The sequence below is a fragment of the Apodemus sylvaticus genome, chromosome 17 (assembly GCF_947179515.1).
Source record: "Apodemus sylvaticus chromosome 17, mApoSyl1.1, whole genome shotgun sequence".
Taxonomy (NCBI): Eukaryota; Metazoa; Chordata; class Mammalia; order Rodentia; family Muridae; genus Apodemus; species Apodemus sylvaticus.
In genome coordinates this window covers 31,591,971-31,614,016 of record NC_067488.1, presented here as the reverse complement: position 1 = coordinate 31,614,016, position 22,046 = coordinate 31,591,971, and positions in this window count along the sequence as shown.

The window sequence follows — 22,046 nt, the reverse complement described above, 5'->3', positions numbered from 1 at the left end:
GTTAAAGTAGAAAAAGAAAAAAATATGTAATGATCTGGAAAGCAAGAAAAAGTGTCAGTATATATTCTATGGGTACAAAAGTACCTCTAACAAGCATAAAAAAGCATGTGTTTTAGAAGTCAAATTGGCAGAAAAATACAAAGTAGGGACAAGAATGGCAATATGCAGCTATCCATTTTGTCATCCTACTCACAAAAAAGTAAAATCTGAATTTTCTCAGGGTAGAGAGTACTGGGCAAAACTGAAAAACTAGTTTTAAAATCTGTAGGACCTCCACTACAAGAAATCTATGCATTGATTTTTTATAGTTTTTTAATTTTTATTAGATATATTCTTTACTTACATTTCCAATGATTTCCTCTTTTCCGGTTCCCTCCCTCTGAAAATCCCATAAGCCATCTCCCTTTCCTCTATTCCCCAATCAACCCTTTCCGCCTCCCTGTCCTGGTATTCCCCTACACTGCTGCATCGAGCCTTTCCAGAACCAAGGGCCTCTCTTCTTTTTGATGTCCAATAAGGCCATCCTCTGCTGCCTATGCATTTGGACACATGGCTAACACCATGTGTACTATCTGGGTGATGTTTTTGTCCCTGTTAGCCAGAACTGTGCAACTGTTTCATTGAGGTGATTTGGTGTGAGCTTACATGTACACATTGGTGCACGTGTGCATGTGCACGTGCACACACACACACACACACACACACACACACACACACACAGTAGGTTTACTATACCCCTTCACAATGTAGGCACATTAAAAGCCTGGTGCATTTTCCTTTAGAATCTCTGCAAAGAGAATGTAGCAAAATGAAGTTCTCAAGGAACAAGGTTACAGTTACACCAAGGCTTCTCAATGTATAACACCTTTCAGTGAAAGAAACACAGCCTTGAGAACTGCATGGTTCTGCATCTGCACTCTGGGTCAGCCATAGGTCATGGACTGGATTCCTGTCCCAGCAATTCCTGCTCTTGGTTATAGGGACAATGCTGCCTGCCTGCTGAAGGCTTTGTTAACATTAGAGAAGGATGTGCTAATAAAGTTGTCAACAAGATTCTTCCATGGGCAATAAATTGTGCCACTATCTCCTTAGTTTTATTTTTGGTTTTATATTTCAGTGACTTCTGGGATGCCTGAAATAATTTATGGTTTAGAACCCTCTCTTGCTTCAACAATTAAAAATTCTCTCTCCCCCTCCCTCTCCCCCCTCTCTTTCTGTCTGTCTGTCTGTCTGTGTTTCTCTGTGTGTTTTTTTTTTTAATTTGTTTTCTTTTATTTTTTGATTTTGAGGCTCAGTATCACTATGTATCTCTGGTTGGCCTGGAACTCACTCTGTAGACTGGGCTAGGTGTGAACTCACAGATCTGCATGCCTCTGCCTCCCTAGAGCTGGAATTGAGGGATTATGTAACCATGCCCACGAGAAAGAGAAAGGCAGTGCTGAATCTATTCTCTCCTCCTCATTTTTTCTCCTCTACCTCGGATCAACATAGAAATATCTGTATTTTAAGGAAACTAGTCAAAACATTTTTGCAACAAAAAATAATTAAAAATGAGTCAATCAACTAGATTGACAACTAGAGAATTCAACTTAAATAATCATCAGAAGATCACAGAAAGCTTATGATCAGTTGAATGCTATTGGGAGAAAATGTGCATTGGTAAGGCAATGAATAAATCTTTATTGTTTTGGTTTTCTTAAATCATACTATGTACATTACATGGGTCATACAAAGACAGAAGAGTCAGTACTCTGGCTTGACTTGTGTGCTTCTTACTTCCTGGAAATATATAGGAAGAAATTTTAGGAAATTTGGAGAAAATGTTCTTTCATCTAAGAGGACTCACACCTCATTCTTGTCTCCCATGGGTCTTTTCCATCCTGAGGTCCAGGCTCTCTCTAACAGTGCTATGCATCCTGGGAAATGAGCCAGGGATTCTAGCAAAGAACTTGGTTTCAATCAAAGCTCATTTTTATCAGAGGAACCCAGCTATGTTTGCCTATTCCTGGATTTTCCCAGAATTATGAATTTTGTTATTCCCCATTGGTGAGACACAGCTTTTATTAAGGTAGTACATGCAGGGTAAGATTGGAGGCCTTGAAATTTTGGACACTGGAGCCCAGGTTACATAATGGTTACATCATGCACTTGATTATCTCAGGACATCTGCTGACTTACTTAACTTGTCTACATCTCACATTTGTTTTCATAATGTCTTTCATTAGAGAACTGTTGCAAAATTAAATAGCTTAAATCATGTATGCTATTTAGGAAAGTACTCAATGCACACTGGTGTCTCCTTGCTGATACCCACACTTTCTTATGTTTCGAATGCTTGTGCTCCAGCAACTCAGAGTATTATTAGTAGAATCTTCCTGTCTCTGAAAATTATGAGTAGCAAAAAGGTCTGAGGATTCTCTATCTATGTGACAATCACAGGTTGTATATCTCTGTAGATGGATCAGGAATGAAAAAATACTCCCTTCATCTTGATCTAGAACTACAGGAAAGTTATAGATCATTTGATTGAACTATGATCTACCAGTGATAGCTATGGAAAGGTACTTAACAAAATTGTACTTTGATTCCTAACTTGTAGGGGATTTTTGGTGTTTAATGAGCTCTTACAATCATTTGCTAATACAAGAGTTTGGAGTTTTGTGGTTACTAATGTTCTCCCCCTTTTTTTCTGCCTCAAGGAAGCATTGATTTTCACCCTTTTCCTCCCTGGCCATTCTCAGCATTGTGGAGTTCCTGCCACATGTTGGATAGACAGGATCTTCAAGTCAGAGCTTTTCTTAAGGCAGTGAAGTATATGAGTTGAGACCCTTCATTCTATAAGAAATTAGTCCAAATTTTACACTGTTTATGACACTTCCAAGATCAGGCTACACATTCTGGTGAATTAATTTAATCAGTGTTAATTAAGTGAGCAGTGTTTACCACTGTAGTGACTGTGTGACCTGGGAGAGTGGGGCCAATAAACAAGGCTGACCAAAGTCTCTTAGGATAGGCAACTTCATTCAGAGCATCAGATAATTTACACTCTGAGGGTTAAAAGGAGTCACATGAGTACAGTAAACAATCAGTTTGCTGCATATGGGTAAAAAAAAAATGTTTGTCCAGTGGCACTTAAACAAATAAACAATAGCCAGTTGTAATGAATAATCTGAGGACAACTGCACTCCTATCTGCCACACCATGGAAGGTCATGAAAGAACAATTCCATGTTTTTGAAGAAACAGGTCACAAAACCCTTGTTTTGGTTTCTTGGAGGTTTCTCACGAGCACTCAGAATTCTCCTAGCATGACTCTAATGTTGAACTGTGTTCCAACAGAGCAGTTCACGTGGTCATCACATAGTCTCAGTCTCATTGGCACAGCTGAATCATCTTCCAACAGGCTTTTTGTCCATTAGTCTTCATGCTATTGATCATATTGAATATGTGATTTGTTTTGAGTCATAAAAAACATAAATTAAACACAAGTCATCAAAGCTTAACATATTTCAGTTTGGTTAATTTATTTTTCCTGTCATAAGTTGTTGGCTACCCAAAGAAAGACAAACACAACAGGTATGAATGCCAAATTGTGAAGCAAAAGTTATATAACTTATAAATATTATATTTTTTAATAATTTATAGTACATTTGATTATGTATTCAAACATGCTAAAGGCAAAATGCAGTCTTTCAATGACCTTGTTAAGCACAGGGAAAAGACTTTGCTGGGTATTTCTCTTGGTTACTGGTTGGAAATGTAGGAGGACTAGAAAGGAAGATGCATTACTTACTTTTCCTGTCATCATGACCAAACCCCTAAAAAAGAAGTAACAAGGCAGGAGCAGCTGGGCTCACAGTTCCAGGATACAGTCTGGGATCATTATGAAGCCTTGGTGGAAGAATGGCCCAAGGCTGAGGTGGCAGGAGGGTGGGGCTTCTTGTGTACATCTCCTTAGACCAGAAAGCAGGGCCAAAGTAGGAGTCAGAATTGGGCTGTAAACCTCAAGATTGGCTCCCTAATTCTCCCCAGTGACTCACTGATTTAGTTAAACTCTACCTTCCAGAGGGTCTTCAACCACTGAAACAGCATTACCAACTAATAAACAAACACATGAACCTGTGCTGATTACTGGTGCCTGGCACTACATACATCACACATGTAATCTCATGTCTGAAGAACCCTGGATGCTAAAAAGTTGAGATTACCATTCAGTTTCATCTTACCTCCAAAACCAAGCTTCCTTGCTACTCATAGTTTGTAAGGACTAATTAGTGTGTCTTGAAATAGAGATTTCACCAAGTCTTAAACAGAACAGGAAATACTTGAAAAACAAACAGAATGCCAGGTATCCATAACAGATAGAAAATCAGTTTCCAATGGGTCCCAGCCTCCCCACTAAAGATCCCTTACACGAACCTGCTTGCAAGAGTTCATTTTGGTGGTATGTTCCCCTGGCTCCATCCATCCCTAACACATGAATGTGTTGCTGAAGACCCAGCATCCAGTTCCTTTGTGTATTACAGTCCAACTCCAGAGCTAGGTAAGGAACTCTTGCACGCAGGGTGATGACAGAAGTGGCCTGCCTCTGGGTCCACAATTTTGCCTTTTTCAATGTGGGTTATTTCAGTGGAATAGATCTAGCACATTGGCAAGCTGTGTGAAAAGAGACCCGTGCTTGCACTAGGAGTGAGGACTTCTGTGTGTACACGACATTCCTTTTCTGAAGAAATTCTAGGAGCAGTACAGTATCCCTAAGAGTTCCTATTGAGACACCAAAGATGAGAGGCGAGAACATCCATGGCTTCCTTCCAGCCTGTGACACTTCATATATGTTACTTAGAGGACTTGAAAACAGAAACATGAATTACCTTTTTTTTTCTTGGATCTCCAGAAATGGAGATTTCCTGAAAGAGGTCTTTTTTTCCCACAGTGGTTAGCACCCCTTTGCAGAACCACAAACTCTGCGCAGAAGGAAAAGTGAGCATGGCACTCCCTGCTTAGACTTGATAGTCTTATCAGCTTCTCTAGGTTAAGTTCATCTTAAACAGTATCCATTGTGACGAGCAGAGTGGGAGAATGCCCAACAAAGGATGTGCAAAATCCTAGCTGAGTATCGAAGCTCTGGTTAATTCACAGCACCATCAGCAATTTCTCCAATAGTGAGAAATAAGTCACTTGGTACTGAGCATCTATCAGGACACTAGATGCTTGATTTCAATCGCACAACCCTTTCAGAAAATAGAATATAAGATTTTTAAATGAGCATTAAACAAAGAGTCCCAGAACTCACTCTACCCGTTGAAATGGAAGCGAGGCATGTTTGCAACGCATCCCGACACAGTCTGATATTCTTCCTGTGAAGTCACATGGACTTGACTCCCTCACTGGCACACACTCAATCATCCTTTTATGAACTCATTTGATAAACATGTTTTGAGTGCCTGTTACGTGGTGCACATGGCGCCGAGCGCTGAGCAATAAAGTGCGCAAGACAGACCAACTTCCCTCAGAAGTTACATGATACGTGGGGGAGGAATAGGATGAACAAAGAATTGTGTAGAGCGGTAAGTCTGTACAGTATGTAAGGTTCATAGACACACAGAAAGGACGCAAAGTAGTTCTTAGTCACAGCAAGACTGACTCTCTGAATGAAGCCCAGAGAATGAGTGTCAATGAACAAGGTCAAGATGGACAGTGTGAGAGAAGGGAAGCACTCGCAGGCAGAGGGAAAAGCTCAGAGTCCTGAGGCAAACAGGCCTTGTGCTCCTCCTGGACCTGGATGAAGTTGCATTTGATTGGACTTATCTTCTGGCTGCTTCAAACCACATCAGTTCCCTTGTGTCATTCAAATCCTTCTCCTTCTCCTTCTCCCAACTGAGTCACATGGATGTGTGACTGATCCCTTACTGGCTTATTTGCTCATTGATAAAATATCAAAATGAAGCAACATAAGTTTTAAGAGCAATCGGCACACAGCAGACTAATAGGCAGTCAGCAAATAGTAATCTTTCACTTCACTCCTCTCAAACTCATTGTGAAATTTAAGAGCCTGTCCTAGCTTTGTTTTTTTTCTTGACATGATGCCCCCCATCACATTATCTAGCATTTACATAGCATTGCTTTTTTGAGTTTATTATCTTAGTCCCTATAGTAACCCTTTGACGTGGGCACCTTTGCATTAGTAAGGTTTTATGAATGGGGCACAAGGATAGGGTGGGGGGGCTAAGGATTAAGAGATAACCTGACCTAGTAAGTGAAAACATGAACCCTGGGGCTCCTAGTGCCTGGGTTTTTCTTTATGATCTTAAGTTAATCACATAGTCTCAACTCTGTTTATCATCTTTAAGATATAGGAGCAATGGGCTCTCTGTTGCAACTCTGCATAGACAAACCAGGCTCACAGTTATGTATTGATAACACTAAGCATTCAATAGCTCCATGTATCATTTTCCCTACAAATGAATGTAAGGAACTTTATAGGTACTTAAGCAAAACTAAGGCAATAACCAAGTTAATACAAATAAGTTATTTAAAGCTGGACCTTCTGCACAACAAGGTTTCAGCATATGTTAACTCTATTTTCAGGTGGTCATGATCGATCACTCAGGTGGAAAGTAGGGAACTTAACTTTGAATGAATCCCATGAGCATGGAGGAAGGCGATCTAGGGAACTAATAATTAAATTCCTTATTATGTGCTAAGCACTGGGCACAAGTTCTTGTGGACTTGCTTATACCACTCTCATAACAAGCCCAGAAAAAGAAATACAGCAAGGAACAGGGGTTTGCACGTTCAGAATCCCACCTCTGAAGTTGTAATCCTTGGTGGGAAAAAAGAACAGGTTTTCTAATTAACTTTCTGTAATAAAGATGCATAAGGGGAGCTAATGAGTTGGTGCCCCACCTGCCTTCTTGCTGGAGCTTCTAACAGCTACCAGATTGCCTCTGAAGACTGCAGCTTTCTCCCTGCTGCTGGCATCCCCAACAGAAAAATCACAAGCTACTGTTCCATCCTGACAAACCTTCTGCCCTCTCAAAGGAGCCCTCATTCACCTTCAGCTCCATCCAGGGACTGGAAACTGGGATGAAAAGGCTTACTTAGAGTTGAAGGTGCTTTTGTCACAGGGAGTATGGAGCTAGGGTTTCCTTGTTTTTAACAGAGAGCCTAATTAGGCCTTAACTCTTTAACCACAACACCATCTTAAAACACAGAGAGGAAATTATCCACCCGCACTCAGAGCCACATGGAAGGAATTAATGCCCTCCTCCACTAACCCTCTTTAAAGACACCATGGTAAATATGCATTATATTTAACAATCCTTTTACCCTGAAGCTAAGCATGGTTTTCAGTGAAAAATAAATATTCTCTAATGTGTTTCAGAATGCTACTGTGTGCAAGTAAAATGTCCCAGATTCCTAGCCCCAGCGGAATGCACGGCCTAAATGCAGAGTCAGAGGCTCCCAGGTCAATGTGTTATCCCACATTCATTATTTGATGATACTCAAGCTTGTTTGGAGGGAAAATCACTTGCAGATCTGGTTGTGTCCACCATACCAGCCATGGACAGTTAGTGTGGTGTACTAAAGGCACAGGGTTGACAATGTTGAGGTCACTGGTTGAATCATTTGCCTACTACACATTTGATTATTGTAATATAGCACATGTTTTTGGTTCATGGCACATATTTTATCATGCATATACTTTATTCATGTGCATTTATCAGTTAGTTTATTCATATGTAAATATAGAACTCTATAGGAATATAGGAACATATAAACTTATTGTGTACATACAAATATATAAATATATGCATATATACAAATTTAACATTCAGAAGTATAAATAAATATAAAATAAACGCATGAATGAATGTAGGCATATGCATGAATGTGTATGAGTGAATCTTTCTATGAAGATTATATTTATTTCCATTGATAAAGAAATGTGTCATATAAATTAATGGCTTATTTACTACTTTCTGAAAAGCATTGGTTTTTTTAATCAGTTAAGGTGGACTTGAAGATAAATCATCTGAATCTAAGAGGTGGTCAAATGTGAATCTCATAGGCCTAAATTTCTGTAGAGGGTTTACAATGAGACATGTATCCAGATATGCACAAGTTTAGTTGGTATCCTCACTGTGTTACTCATTGGCTTTATGACTTTGGACAAGGGATCTATGTAACAGGGTTACTGACAGTAATTATTAAGGATTACAGAGGTCATGTTTATTTGTTTGTTATGAGACAGAATCTCTTTATAGAGCTCTGGCTATCCTGGAAGTCACTATGTATATCAACCTAGCCTTGAACTCACAGAAATCAATCTATCTAGTAAAAGAAAACCATGCTAAGCAATATATCACAATTTCCATCTATATATAACTATAGGTAAACAGCACAATCTTCTAAAGATTATGTTTGAAAAGGTATTTACTATTTTTCTAAAGGGTCCAGTAAGTTTTTTCATGATGTTTTATATGCTCAATATATATGCAAATACAGTCAAATATGGTTGGGATCTGTAGGTAAGAGATTGTATGAAAGATACAAAGAGACTATAGTCTGGAAGGAAAGGAAGGTATCAGTAAAGATTTGAGAGAATTATTTCATGAGAAGTTCAGCAGAATTGTTTTAGAGGTTATTAAATAAAAGAAGATTCAATTAATTTTATGTATTGCCCTTTGATGGTTTAACATCATTGACAATGAAACTGGATTTGAAATTACCCATAGGATACATCCATCCTTAATGTAAGTACCATCTAATGGGCAGGGATTCTAGATTGAATACAGAGGGAATAGTAACCCTGCTGAATAGTAAGCCAGCATGCATCTTTCTTTTTCCCAGATGCAGACACAATAGGACTAGCTGTCTGTGTTTTTGCTTTGTAGAGTTGTTCTTCCTGCTGGGCATTCTCAGCTTGAATAGATTGTATCTTTAAACTGAGTCAAATAAACCTTCTTTCTTTCTTCCTTAAGATACTTTGAGCAGACAATGAGAAAACTAATATATTAACTCTCTCTCCAAGTAACATATTGAACATGTATACACATACGTACTTGAGGCAATGTGCACATAGGCATAAGCTTTAGTGACTATTTTACATATAGATATACATATGTGTTCACACAGTTTCCTAGGTGCACAACCTTAAAAACAGCAGTAACCTTTTGTTGTTCAGTTCTGCAATATACTCTCCAGTTTGAATACTGTTGGATGTCAAGGATGACCTTGGTGGTCAATCCTACTGGAAGAGTCAGTGCTCCAAGAGTACCTTTTAACCCAGCCATTGAGCTTTTAGGCATTAAAGTGCATTTAGAACTAGTTCCTTTAATACAATCACCTGATCAAATAGATAGTAGCCATTTACCATTTCTTTAGATAGGTACATTCTCATAGAAGTTATGCAAACTGCTTCATTCTCAGGAATACACATTACCAAGTATAGAATTCAAAACCAGTTCACAGGCTTTCCAGAACCCACCCTGTAGTCTAATGTTCCTTAAGCTAAGGGACAAAATAAATTGTCTCTGTCAGTCTCAATTATAAATGGACATCACCTGGTATGTAAAATAGTTGAAACAGAAAAGAAGAAAAAAGCTCTAGTGCATACCACATATACTAAATATGGTTTTGTAAAACATTCTTAAAAACACATTTGTTCCTATGTCCAAAATCGCAATCAAAAATAGATTTTATGCTATAGGTCTTTTGAAAACTGCTGCCCTGTATTCTACAGCCAGAATCAGTTCAAACTTAGGCCCAAAAGCCTGTTGGATGCTTCTGTCTGAATAAATTGCTTTCTTATTCATCCCCTTTTAGCAGTGAACATTCCTATCTCTGAAACCTAATCAAATTGCAGTTGAATTCCTTCCTCAAAGGGTATTTTGAGTGCATGGATTCTTCCTACCCCCCTTTATCTTTTGTCTCTGCCTCTTTAAGCCTATTGATATTGGAGCACCCAGGAAAAAATGAGCACCCACTGGGCCTGTATGGCTTTGAGCTTCAGGGAATGGAAAATTGCTTTCTTTGAGATGATTTCTCTTATTTTTACATCTACCAGATTTCTCTATTTAACCACCTAGTGTATACCCTAAGATATTTGGAAAGGAGAAGCAAAGAAATGCAGCGATAACATCAAATAACAGCAAATAGTCAGGAGAATAAAAAGAGAGACTTGACATTGTGGTAATGTGTAAGTATATTGAGGTCTTACTGTAGTCTATTAATTATATGCTCAGTCTCTAAAACTTATTAATTCAAATAAAATCTCTGCAAAGAGAAACTTAGTAGTTTATTAAGTATGTTTTGGGTAAAGGATATAAGAATTTAATTTGTTCACATGGTTACAGTCCCACAGAATGTTAAAAACTAATAGCTAATAGCTGTTGTTTGGTCCATAGAAAAGATGCCTGAGCTGTTAGCCGGAAAAGAGAATACCAGAGAAGAAGAGAGCTGTCCACTCCTTCTTCTTTCCTAAGCAAACCAGGCCAGCATGGCACGCTGTACTGTTTATGATGTCTATGATGTTTATGAGGTCCACATGCTCTTCATTTTCACATGCTTAGTCAGAAAGGAATCAGTTTAGAAAGATGACCATGCTTCAGTGTATGGCCACACACACACACACACACACACACACAAACACACACGAACACATGTGCATGTGCAGCCCTCACTGGACACAGTGGCTCTTAAAAGAAATATGAGTACATGAAGTTCAGAGAGGGACGTGGTATGTGTGCTGCACTGAGTAGGACTTGGAGGAAAAGAAGTAGAGGGTGAATATGGTAGAAACACATATTCGTGTATGAAATTCTTGAAGAGTTTATTTACTATTTGACGTGACCTTAGATGTTAAGATAATCCAGTTGAACAAAGCGCTACACTTGATCTTAGCCAAAAGGCCGAGAAGCAATGAACAAAGCACTAGATGACAAAACTATAAAGTCTGATTAAGTCTCAGATTCTTCTTTATCTTAAGATACAGATGGGCTGAGTCTGTACAACTCAATAGTGCAGCACCTGCCTTACACTCACAAGATGCTGAGTTGAATTTCCCAGTACTGTGAAATAATCACCAAAGTGAAAAATCTAACTTAAAAATGATAAGTTCTTAATTGATTGGCTTATGTGACAAACACACCAATCTAAATAAAAGATGTGGTCTCCCTTTCAGGTTCCATTGCAACTATTCCCTGCTTTAAGAATGGGTCCTTTCCTTCTCTCTGTCTTGAATATACTCTTCCCAGTTCAGGTCCTATTAAAAGATCTTAACAACTGGTGGCAACAGAGCAAGCCCAAGAAACCTCACTATGAGAAGAAGTCTACCAAGAACTTTTGATGTTAAACATGGAAGAGATATGTTTAATGACTTGAGTAAGCCTCTATTAGCTGGAAGAAAACCTTTCTTAAGGGTAAAGAAAAAGAGACCTAAATCTGACAGTGACCAAGGTTTCAGTTCTTACAGGAAGGAGGTTGGAAGGAGAGCTTAAGGTCCACATAGTTAGATGACACCTTCTCTCTGCCTTCTGAGACACTGTGCAGAGAACCAAGTTACTTTACCTAGGTTTTCTTACTTGAAGTCCAATGAGATTCTGAACAGGTGCTGTTTTGACTTGCTAAGATCAGGCTGTTTTTTTCCTCATGTCAAGAGACAATGGATATGTCTTTATCCCTAATCATTCACTACTCTACCAGGATACCTGGATATTGCCTTTAAAGATCCAGAAGTTAGACTCTTGTGAAGATTTGTGCATTGTCTCTTAACTCACCTATCACAAACATCTACAGCAATTATCTTTTATAGAACTTAAATCTTTACAAAGTATTTGGTAATTATTATGTTACTTGCTCACAGACCTCAAAGAAAACATTTTAGCTCTCTGATTTAGAGAATAGATGTTACTTCCTGGGGCTGAACCAAGTAAACCTAAAACACAGATTACATGTTTTCACCCATATATTACTTGTGATGTTACATTATCACATGATGATAAACACGAGAATACTTTACTGAGATGTATGTGATTTTACATGATGAGAGAAAAAGCAAATGGATTCAAGGTCATAGGACTAAATGAATTTAAGTTTTGAGTCAAACTGAAGCCCGGTGTGACCACTGAACATTAGTGGGGTCTTGGCTCCAGCCAGCGCTTAGTACATAGTGGGCATTGTGTGACATGGTTGTGTTGGTGTGTTGAAATCTCACATGCTCATCTAGATGGAATTTAGGCAGGTACAAGACTTTAGCCTGCTATAGAGGTATTCAAAAAACACACTCAGTGGGTACCATGCACCTCTGAGTTCTGCATCCATGGTTGTGGTAGACAATAGTAGGAAATGTTTGAAAAATAATAAAGAAGAAATAATAAAAACCAAATAATGATCATGCACAGATTTTTTCAGCTTTGTGCTTGTTAACACTCTTTTCCCAACAACCCAGTTGTTTACATCATAAGCTAGAGATTATTTAAATAATACAGAAACGTGTATAAGAGTTAAAGAAATAATATTCCACTTTCATAGAGACTTAAGCATTGACAGATTTTGGTTATCTGCTAGACCCTGGGAGTCTCAGAATAACACCCTCCTGACTGCTGAGGGAAAACTGTGTTTGCTTAGGATATAGTTTTCAATATATTGTCCAGTTACTTTAACACTGAAAGAGAATCAATGTAGATAACTACATAGATTTTACATCTTAATAACAATATTGACAGCAATGAAATAACATAGTGATCATATGGTGGGGGGAGCTAGCCGCAGTGGTTTCTCAGATCATAGCATGCAAGAAAGAGAGAGGGAGAGGTAGGGAGAGACAAATTCTTTAAAGGCAAATTGTCAATGGGCGACTTTCTTCTTCCTTTCCTCACTTTGAGGTGCCGCATTATTGTCCCGCAATGCTGATGCATGCACAATTCATTTAAGAAAGCAGAAATCGCCAATCACTACCTTGCCAGACAGCTCACAACCAGTGCCCCAATAAAGTGACCCTGTGGGAGACACTTTATATTCAAACCATCATAGGAAATTTACTGAACACTGCCTGGTCTTTTAAAAGCCTGTTTGCTATAGGAGAACCAGTATGCAATCTCTCAATCTGAATTTTAAAAAAATAGAAGAAAATAGACACATCCTTACTTGTTAACTCACACATGATAAAAATAGTCATCAACTTCCCTTCTGTGGTTCAAAACTATCATGCAAATAAATTATTTCTACTGACTTCATGCTTTCTCAACTCAATGATGAGAATGAGCAATGACCAAATTTGGAAAGCATCATTTTGAAGTATATAAAATATACTAGTCGGAATGGAAGGCAATAAGATAGCCCACAGAATCTCTTCCAAAGAATAAAATCAAAAACAAATCCTATGATGGTAAAAGTTTAAATAATAATAGTAATAATAATTATTATTTGGTAAATAACAAGTAAGCAGAATGGAGATGTGTATTTTGAGAGTGGGAATGAAAGAAAAATTTTTGCACTGCTTGTAGTTACATATCATGGACAGAGAAAAATAGCATAATATGTCCTATTGCCCATTTCACTATGTCTAATCAGACTTGTCTGCAAATTGTTACATTATTTTGCCTCAAGACTTGTTCAACATATCTGCCCCTGAAAATGTGAACGCCTTTAGTGTCCTTAAGAATTTTATGCAATTCTAGTCTTTGGATATCTCCTTGGGCTATTCATTTAATATCTGAAGTTGACAACAGTAGCTACCTCAAATACAGTGTGTGTTAAATAAGGAAGGAACTTGTGACTCTGGCTAAGGAGAGTCTCCACACATGATCCCTTCTTCACTCTTAAATATAGCAAATGTGGTATCAGTTTAAGAGCTTTGTTTTCAGATGCTATTCATTGTTTCTTCTAAGAAGATAATATAAGATGTGAAGTTAGGAAGAGCCAAAATCTGGAAAAACTGTGCACTTGATCCTAGAAGCCCCTTGATTCTGGAAGCACTGTGGGAGACACTTATTACATTAATACCTCCAACAGTTTCCTGAGTCAGAAATATGCCATAGAGACTTTTTGACCTGTGCAATATCATTTTCAGCAGAACAAAGATGTTTGTGTGCTCTGTAGCATTTCGGCATTTGATGCTGGGAGCAAAGTTTAAAAGTTCTGAATTTACATGAATACCTTAACCTCATTTAGCAGTATCTCCTTTGAAAAGGTGAACTTGATATGCTTTTAAATTGCATGCCGTCGGGTGCAGTTAAGATGCTGACCCTGCATGGAACATATTTAAAATCTCCCTGGAGTAGAAAAGTGGAGACAGGGGTTCTTATTCTTCCTCTTCTGATTATTTCTTTTTTTTCTTCAGATCAAATGTTTGCTGACCGAAAACACCTTAAGTAAACCCTTACTAAAAATATAGGGTATTTTTAAAGAAAAATTAAAAAAAATGTATAAGAAACAAAGCAAGGCTTATTAGAAATTAGAGACTAGTACAAAAAGCAATGCAATCAGAGCATTTGTCATAGCCAGACCTGTCTCAGTCTGATTTAATCTATACATCATGTATATACCAGAAAACAGCAAGGTGATTGATATGAAGAACTAAAAAGCCACTACTTGAACTATTTGTTTTTTTCAAGAATGCTAATTGTGTACCTATGCTGGACAAATGACCTTCAAAGATCAGTAAGATGGAAATGCCCCTAAGGTGTTTAAAGACTCGAGAGGAAATGGTCTTTCTTCAACAGATAACCAAATATATTTACCAAATATCCAGCAACAAGAGGACAAATATTATATGAAAAGAGTGGAGAATAGTATACAAAGTGGAAACATGACCATTTTGAACTCCGTACAACATAGAAATCATAATGAATTGTTATTTTTTTCAGTTTCTGTTTTATTAGATATTTTCTTTATTTACATTTCAAATGTTATTCCCTTTCCTGATGTATTTAAAATTACTTATTTTTACTTACTTATTTTTTATTTTGAGATAAGATCATATCAGCTTACCTCAAAATCACTGTTTCAATCACATTGCCTTCAAACTAAGAGATATCCACCTGCCTCTGCTTCCTCAGTATTGAGATTAGAGCATGCCTCCACTCCCAACAACTTTGCATATTTTATATACACTTGAAGGGAATCAAATTGATACAGAGATGAAAACTGCTGACTGTCATAAAGTGGTAGTTTAAGCTTTTTAATTAGTATTATCTTTCTTGTGATAATATTGGAAGTGAGTTTTCTTTTCTAAAAAGGTAGTCAGCCTAGCTTTTCCAGGCAGTTGATAATTTTATAGGAATACACAGAACTGTTATGTTATTATGTATGACTCTTTACATTTTGGGTTTCATATAGTTCTGCCATATCTACAAAATCTTGTCATTGGGGGACTCATGATGGTAAGTTTTATAAATTTTCTCTTTGTATTTCATCCCTAAAATGTAGCTGGAGATAATTAGGGAGGAATCATAGGGTATAGATAAAACAGCAATCAGAAACCATGAGAGAATCACTCGATCATTCTGTTTCCCATCTAAAGAATGGGTTTGATTCTGTATACTTGATTTTGAACATGAATTTTGTTTAGTAACTGCTTATCCAAATGCAGATTAATATTTTAAAGTTCTTGGGATACTGACACAAGAATATAAGTACTCAGCAAGAGACTGTCATCAATGACAACATTCTGTCCCAGTGACGCTTAGCAGAAGAGCTGTAGGCACTGGTCACAGATTCTATGGAAGACACAAAAAGCTGAGTATAAAGCAGTATGATAGGGCTTTCTGGCAGCACCCTGCAGATTAGACAATAAGAAAAATAATTGGGAAGACTATGGTTATACAGGCCTTAATTTTATTGTATTTTTATTGAAAACTGTAAATTTGCTACTTTTTTAAAATACCAAATGCCTTTAAAGATATGACTAGATCTTTCTGTATCAGTTAATCTACACTGTAGAATATATAATCTTCACAAAAATCCTGTTAAGAAGGTGAAAAAAGGAAGGAAGGGAGGAAGGGAGGGAGGGAAGGAGGGAGGAAGGAAGGAAAGAAGGAAGAAAGAAAAAGTAAGAGGGGAGGAAAATAGGGATGGAGAAAAAAGAAGGGAGGGAGGGAGGGAGGAGGAAGGAAGAAAGGAAAGAGAGGAGGAAGGGAAGAAGAAAGAAAGAAGAAGAACACAATGTAATGGACAAGGAAAACCAGTATCCTAGAGAGGCAAATTGTGTACAGAAACACAGACCAGGTACAGCAAAAGGACTCCAACAGCTCCTGTGGCCACACATTGGCTTCAGGCCAATGTGTCCAGTAAGATGCTCAAGATGATACTACAGGAGAACCTCAAAGATGATGACCTATACCTGTCATCACTCCTGAATTACAAAATAGAGAAGTTGATGAAATGATTTTAATTTATAAGGAGATAAATTATACAAGTGAGAGTTTATCATTTGAACACTGTTTCTCTTTTCTTACAGACAGGTTCCAGTCTGACTGTCTTGTTTGCACCCATTGTAGTGGCCGGGCCCTGTGTTTTGAAATCCTTTTCACTTTACCTTGTAACTCCATTATATTCAAACCTTCTCACAGGTCACTCAAAACTTCCTTTTCTGAGTGCTGCTAAGTCCTTCACAATCTGCACATTGTCCAGGCATAGATGTTTTTACATCAGTTACCATTGCCCCACCCTCACCCAAGAAGCTTTGCAATTATTATCTCCTGGAAAAGGGAAAAATCAGTTTTCCTCAATAAGGTTACTAGGTATATCAACCATACTCTCATGTGGTGCCAATGCCCACGAGTTGTTCACAAATGCAAAATTGATTTCATTGTGTGCGTGTGCGTGTGCGTGTGCGTGTGCGTGTGCGTGTGCGTGTGCGTGTGTGTGTATGAGAGAGAGAGAGAGAGAGAGAGAGAGAGAGAGAGAGAGAGAGAGAGAGAGAGAGAAGAAGAAGAAATGGGTTCTCCTAGACAGATGTGCAGATGTCCAATTTTTGGTAAGGTCTTAGGTTGGTTTTTTTGTTTTGTTTTTGTTTGAGACAGAGTATGGGGCAGCATAAGTAGGGAGGAAAGAAGAATCTGGAAGGAGTTGGTGGAGAAAGAATATGGCCAAAATATGTTGCATGAAAAAAATTAAATAAAATATTAAATAACCTTTTTCTATCCTCCTAGCAGTTCCTGTCTCACTCCTAAACAGTAACCTGTTCTTACTGCCCCAGTTTTCTAGAACCTCCTGAGCTCTTTAGCACTGTGGCAACACAGTATTTCATCTTACCTAGTATGTATATGAATTTTGTGGCTAAAATTCTAAGCCTAAGCCTTGTCTTGCTTATGTAGCACAATATTCAACCCTCATTTCTCCCTTAGTTCCCAAGGAGGCCATCTTCTTGCCTTTAGAATCTCTGTAGAGCTTTGCCTGACTGTCATGCTCTACCATAAATAAATGAGATGGGTGGTGAAAAAAATTGTGAGAGAGCAAAAGCATGGTAATATTTAATTGAGATGAAACAATTTAATAGCATGTTTTATAAGGCCTTCAGTATTTCAGTCCCAAGCTTTTGTTTTATATATTCCTTATTTGGAAAGTAAATGAGCCAAAAGGGAAAGCAAACTTTGAACTGGACTAGATCACTCAGTGATGAGGGAAACTGGAACATTTTGATCCAAGTGGTGTCCCAGGGAGCACTTCTGGTGCTCCAGGGATGCTCAGCTTCCTTCTGTTCAGATTGTCAGAAGTCCATCAGAGCTGTGATGGGGGTAGGAAGGGCCTTGGATTGAGTCATGTAAGATTCGTGAGTGTCTTGTAGCAGACTTTATTCCCTCTCTACATCCTCAGTTTCCTCTCCTGCAAAATGAGAGGATTGAGAGCAATAATATCAAGAATGACCTTTTAAAATAATGTGCATAGAGAAATTTTATCCTTTCTGCTATGAATTCTCATGTCCTTTTGACATTTACTACAAATATACATTTTAATTAGTTGTTTTTCTTCTGCAAAACAATTTAAGACTGGGTACTTTATAAAGGAAAGTGTAAATTTGTTAAGGGCCATTATTCTGTTTCAACACACTGCAGAATTAAAATGAGTAATGTCTCTCTGCAGAAGAAACCAAGCATGTAGACTCATCTCTGTTGATGACGACTTACTTCATGAGGCTGTGACTTCTGAGGTGGTACTGTCAAAACTAATTCCCTTTCATTGGGTCAGGTCTCTTAAAGGTTCTACCACCTTTTATCCTTATTAGATTGAGAACCACTCTTCCAATAGATGAAACATTTCCAGGGGATGATGTTATTGCATATCAGTGGTTCTCAGCCTGGAGGTTGCAACTCCTTTGGGGGGCCATCACATATCTGATATCTTACATTATTAGATATTTATATTATGATTCATAACAATAGAAAAATTACAGTTATAGAGTAGCAATTATGGTTAAGGGTCTGTACAACACTGAGAACTGTATTAAAGGTCTGCAGCATTGGAAGGCTGGGAAAAGCTGCCGAAGATAAACCTCATTATTCCATCGTGGCCACTAGTGATGAAGTTCTCCAAACGCAAAGATTTACATTTCATTTCTATGTGCCCAACATCTGAACTCGTTTCAGCTTCACTCACAAGTCTAAATCCAAAGATTCATCTGAGGCTCAAGGCAAACTCTTTTAGCTATGACTCTGTAAAATTAAAAACACGCTGTATGCTTCAAATATAAAGTGGTAGAACAGGCATAGGGTAAGTCTGATTCCAAAAGAGAATGCTCAGAATGAAAAGGCTTTCTGGCTCCCAGTATGTTTGAAAGCAAACAGTGCAGACATCAAATCCTACAGGTCCATATTTAGCATAATGTGCACAGTATGTAGACACTTCTTGGCCCAGACTGCCTTTCCTTTGTAACTTTACTGATAACAGCTCCTATGGCTGCACCCTAGGGTTGAAGGTAGGGCATCTGAGTCTCTAAGGCCAGAAATGAAAGCTGGCTGTGGCTCTTACTTTAGGATATCAAGAATAGCAGTGCTCCTCCATTGGCCGCACAAAGCATTCCAGTAAAGAACCTTCCGCAGTATCTCTGCAGCAATCCTTGAGATTTCCTTTGAAAACTCAGTGGAAGCATCTACTGACCCCATCATTTCTATATTCAACAAGCCTATAGAATTAGCACAGACTACAATATGAAGGTCTCAAGCTTGGTGGTTAAATCTTGTTACTCAATGCTTTTAGGGACAAGGATGTATAACAAATCAAAATGCAAAATTTGGCCTGTCCCTTTGCATAGTCCCTATAGCTAATGGTCAGTGCCTTCACTTGGCCATTTGGGAGCCCAGATCAAATCCCAAGACAATACTGGGTAGTAAGCTTGTGACAAAGGCATTAGGTTTATTCCCTAAAACTAATTTTTTTCCTAGAAGGTCTTCAGGTTTGTGTTAGGAGAAGTTGCCTCAGAGATTTATGAGATGTCCTTGAGGCCTTTTCCCTGTTTTGGAAAAATGATACCTAGTTTCCTTTTATCTGTGATAAGCTTCTCAGCCAGTGGTTATTTGCCTGTATCAGTATTTTGTTTGCTTAAGCATACTTTTCTCTGGGCTGTGAATTTTCAAATTATTCTGGTCAGTTTTCTTCTACACCTAAGCCATGTTGCAAACTGCCAAGAACACACATGTAGCTCCTTTTGTATTTTGTTTAGAAGTTACATTTATCAGTTAAACAAGTCCATCATTGCAAGTATGGCACTCCGTAACGCCCTAGTGCATGGGTGAAGTTCAGTGCAGTTGTTTGCTGCTTCATAATAAGAATATCTCTTTTCCCAATTTCCAATAGGACAGTCCTCATTTCTCTCTAAGACTTCACCCTCTTGGAAAATATCTAGATCTTTCCTTGTATGTCCTATATTCTGAACCATCACCAGAATCACTCAGAATGCTTTTCATATACCATGGAACCGACCATTTCCTGCTTGTTGCTTAAGACCTGCTTATACTGTTCCAAATCCTTTTGTGTATTGCTAAATATTTTTATCCCAACAACCACACACTCTACTAATGGTTTTCAATATGAGTCAACTATCTGCTACTATAAAAAAATACCTGAAGTTCAATACTTTATCTAAATGAAATGATTTTATTTGATTTATGGTTTCAGAGGTAAACATTTAAGATAACCAATCTCCCCTATTTGTCTAGGCTTTGGTGAGGGGAACAATGATTGCTTGTTTTTTCACAACATAATGAAGACTCTGAAAGGGACAAGACTATGTACAGAAAGGGCCATATATAGGAGTAGATATTTTATCCCAACCAATAATAATGAATATGAATAGACTTACAGGTATCCCTTAAGAAGTGATTTAATCACTACCTGGAGTTCCTATCTATTAAAATTTCCATGGCATTCCAACTTCACTGCATGAATCTCTGGAAAATATTCAGGGCAGACCTAGATCATGGCAATAGTGTAAAATGGATCTTCAATATTACCCAAACTACTAACCTAATGTATATATTAATTTCAAAACTGGAATTGACTATAGATTGAGAGGTGTTATTAACAGAAGTTTATAATTCTTTGGCTGGATATTTACAACTTAAAATATGCTTGTTTTATTTACTTCAATAGTAGAAATCAGGGCTGAGTGTAGGAAATTATGATCTACTTCTGTCATAGTATCTTCTATGCATTTATTGACTGTCTCCCACTCAGATGCCAAGCTTTTGCATTTAGAAAGACAAATGTGTATAGTGATGATCTCTTGTTTAAACTAGCAGCCTGTTTCAGTTGTAACAGCTTTATCACAGACTAAAATGGAATGATGTGAGTACCCAAAGCCAGGGGGAGGGGGCAAATCTTGCCATTTGATGTGTTCTGGTACAATGGCTTTTAACGAGTCCAAATGTCACACCTGGTTCAGTAACTTTACATGGTTCCCATAATCCATGAATCATGCCATCACTGAATTACTTTTAGGGGAAATAACTTGGGAAAGAGCATATGTTTTGAAAGTTGTTAAAAAGGAAACTGTTCACATAAATATGTACAGGAGAAGATGAACATATGGAAATTTTCATGGTGCGTTTTCCTCTAGAGTAAATGAAAAGGAATGTAAAACCACAGAGATTCTTTTCCTGGGGTTTCAGAGAGTGATAGCAGAAGTCTTTAAAAGACACGTAATGCAGTCGTGTTTAGAAACGGCTGATTCATAAAAAACGGTGTAGCATATAGCTTTCTTTTTGAAGCGCTCAGGAAAATTCAGCTTTCTTTTATAAGAATATGAAGAAGAGCTTAGCCACCTGGGAAGTGAGGCAACGCTATTTTGCTAGTAATTTCTCATTTAATGACTGATGAAAAATACACATTGTTCTTTACCTCCCCAACTATGGGCATTCAGCTCACCCCAAAGTCTACACAGTGGATTTCCTCTCCCTAAAGGTTTCTCAGCTGTCCTCTGCTTCATTTGACTTCACGGCTCCAAAACCCTAAAGTAATGCATTTTTGTATTATACAGTTTTCCATTTGTTTCAAACATATCCTGTGTGAAACTGAGGGTCATATCCTCCCAGACTACCAAGTCCCAGAAGGCAAACATGAAGAAACATTCTTAGAATCCAGCTCATTCTTGACTACACTAAAGAGGCTTTAAAATACAGGAAATAATCCACTTAACAATTGATCTCACTTAAATATATCTCCTTCAGTCAAGGGCAAACACTTCATATGCAAAGCAAAATAGATTGCCATTTGTTAAGCCTTTGGGTTCAATCAGACTTAATGCTTTAAAAACAATTTATGTTGTATATTCTCAGTAGCATGAGCAATGCATCCTCATATGATGTTTTAGGCAATTGAGATTTAAATATGGTGAGTTCTTTGCTGATGAATAAATTGCTAGGATGGAGAGGTGGCTCAGCAGTTAAGAGCTCTTCTAGAGGTCCTGAGTTCAATCCCCAGCAACCACATGATAGCTCACAAGCATCTGTAATAAGATCCAATGCCCTCTTCTGGTGTGTCTGAAGACAGCTACAATGTACTAATATAAATAAAATAAATCATTAAAAAAAAAACAAAGGCTTTATT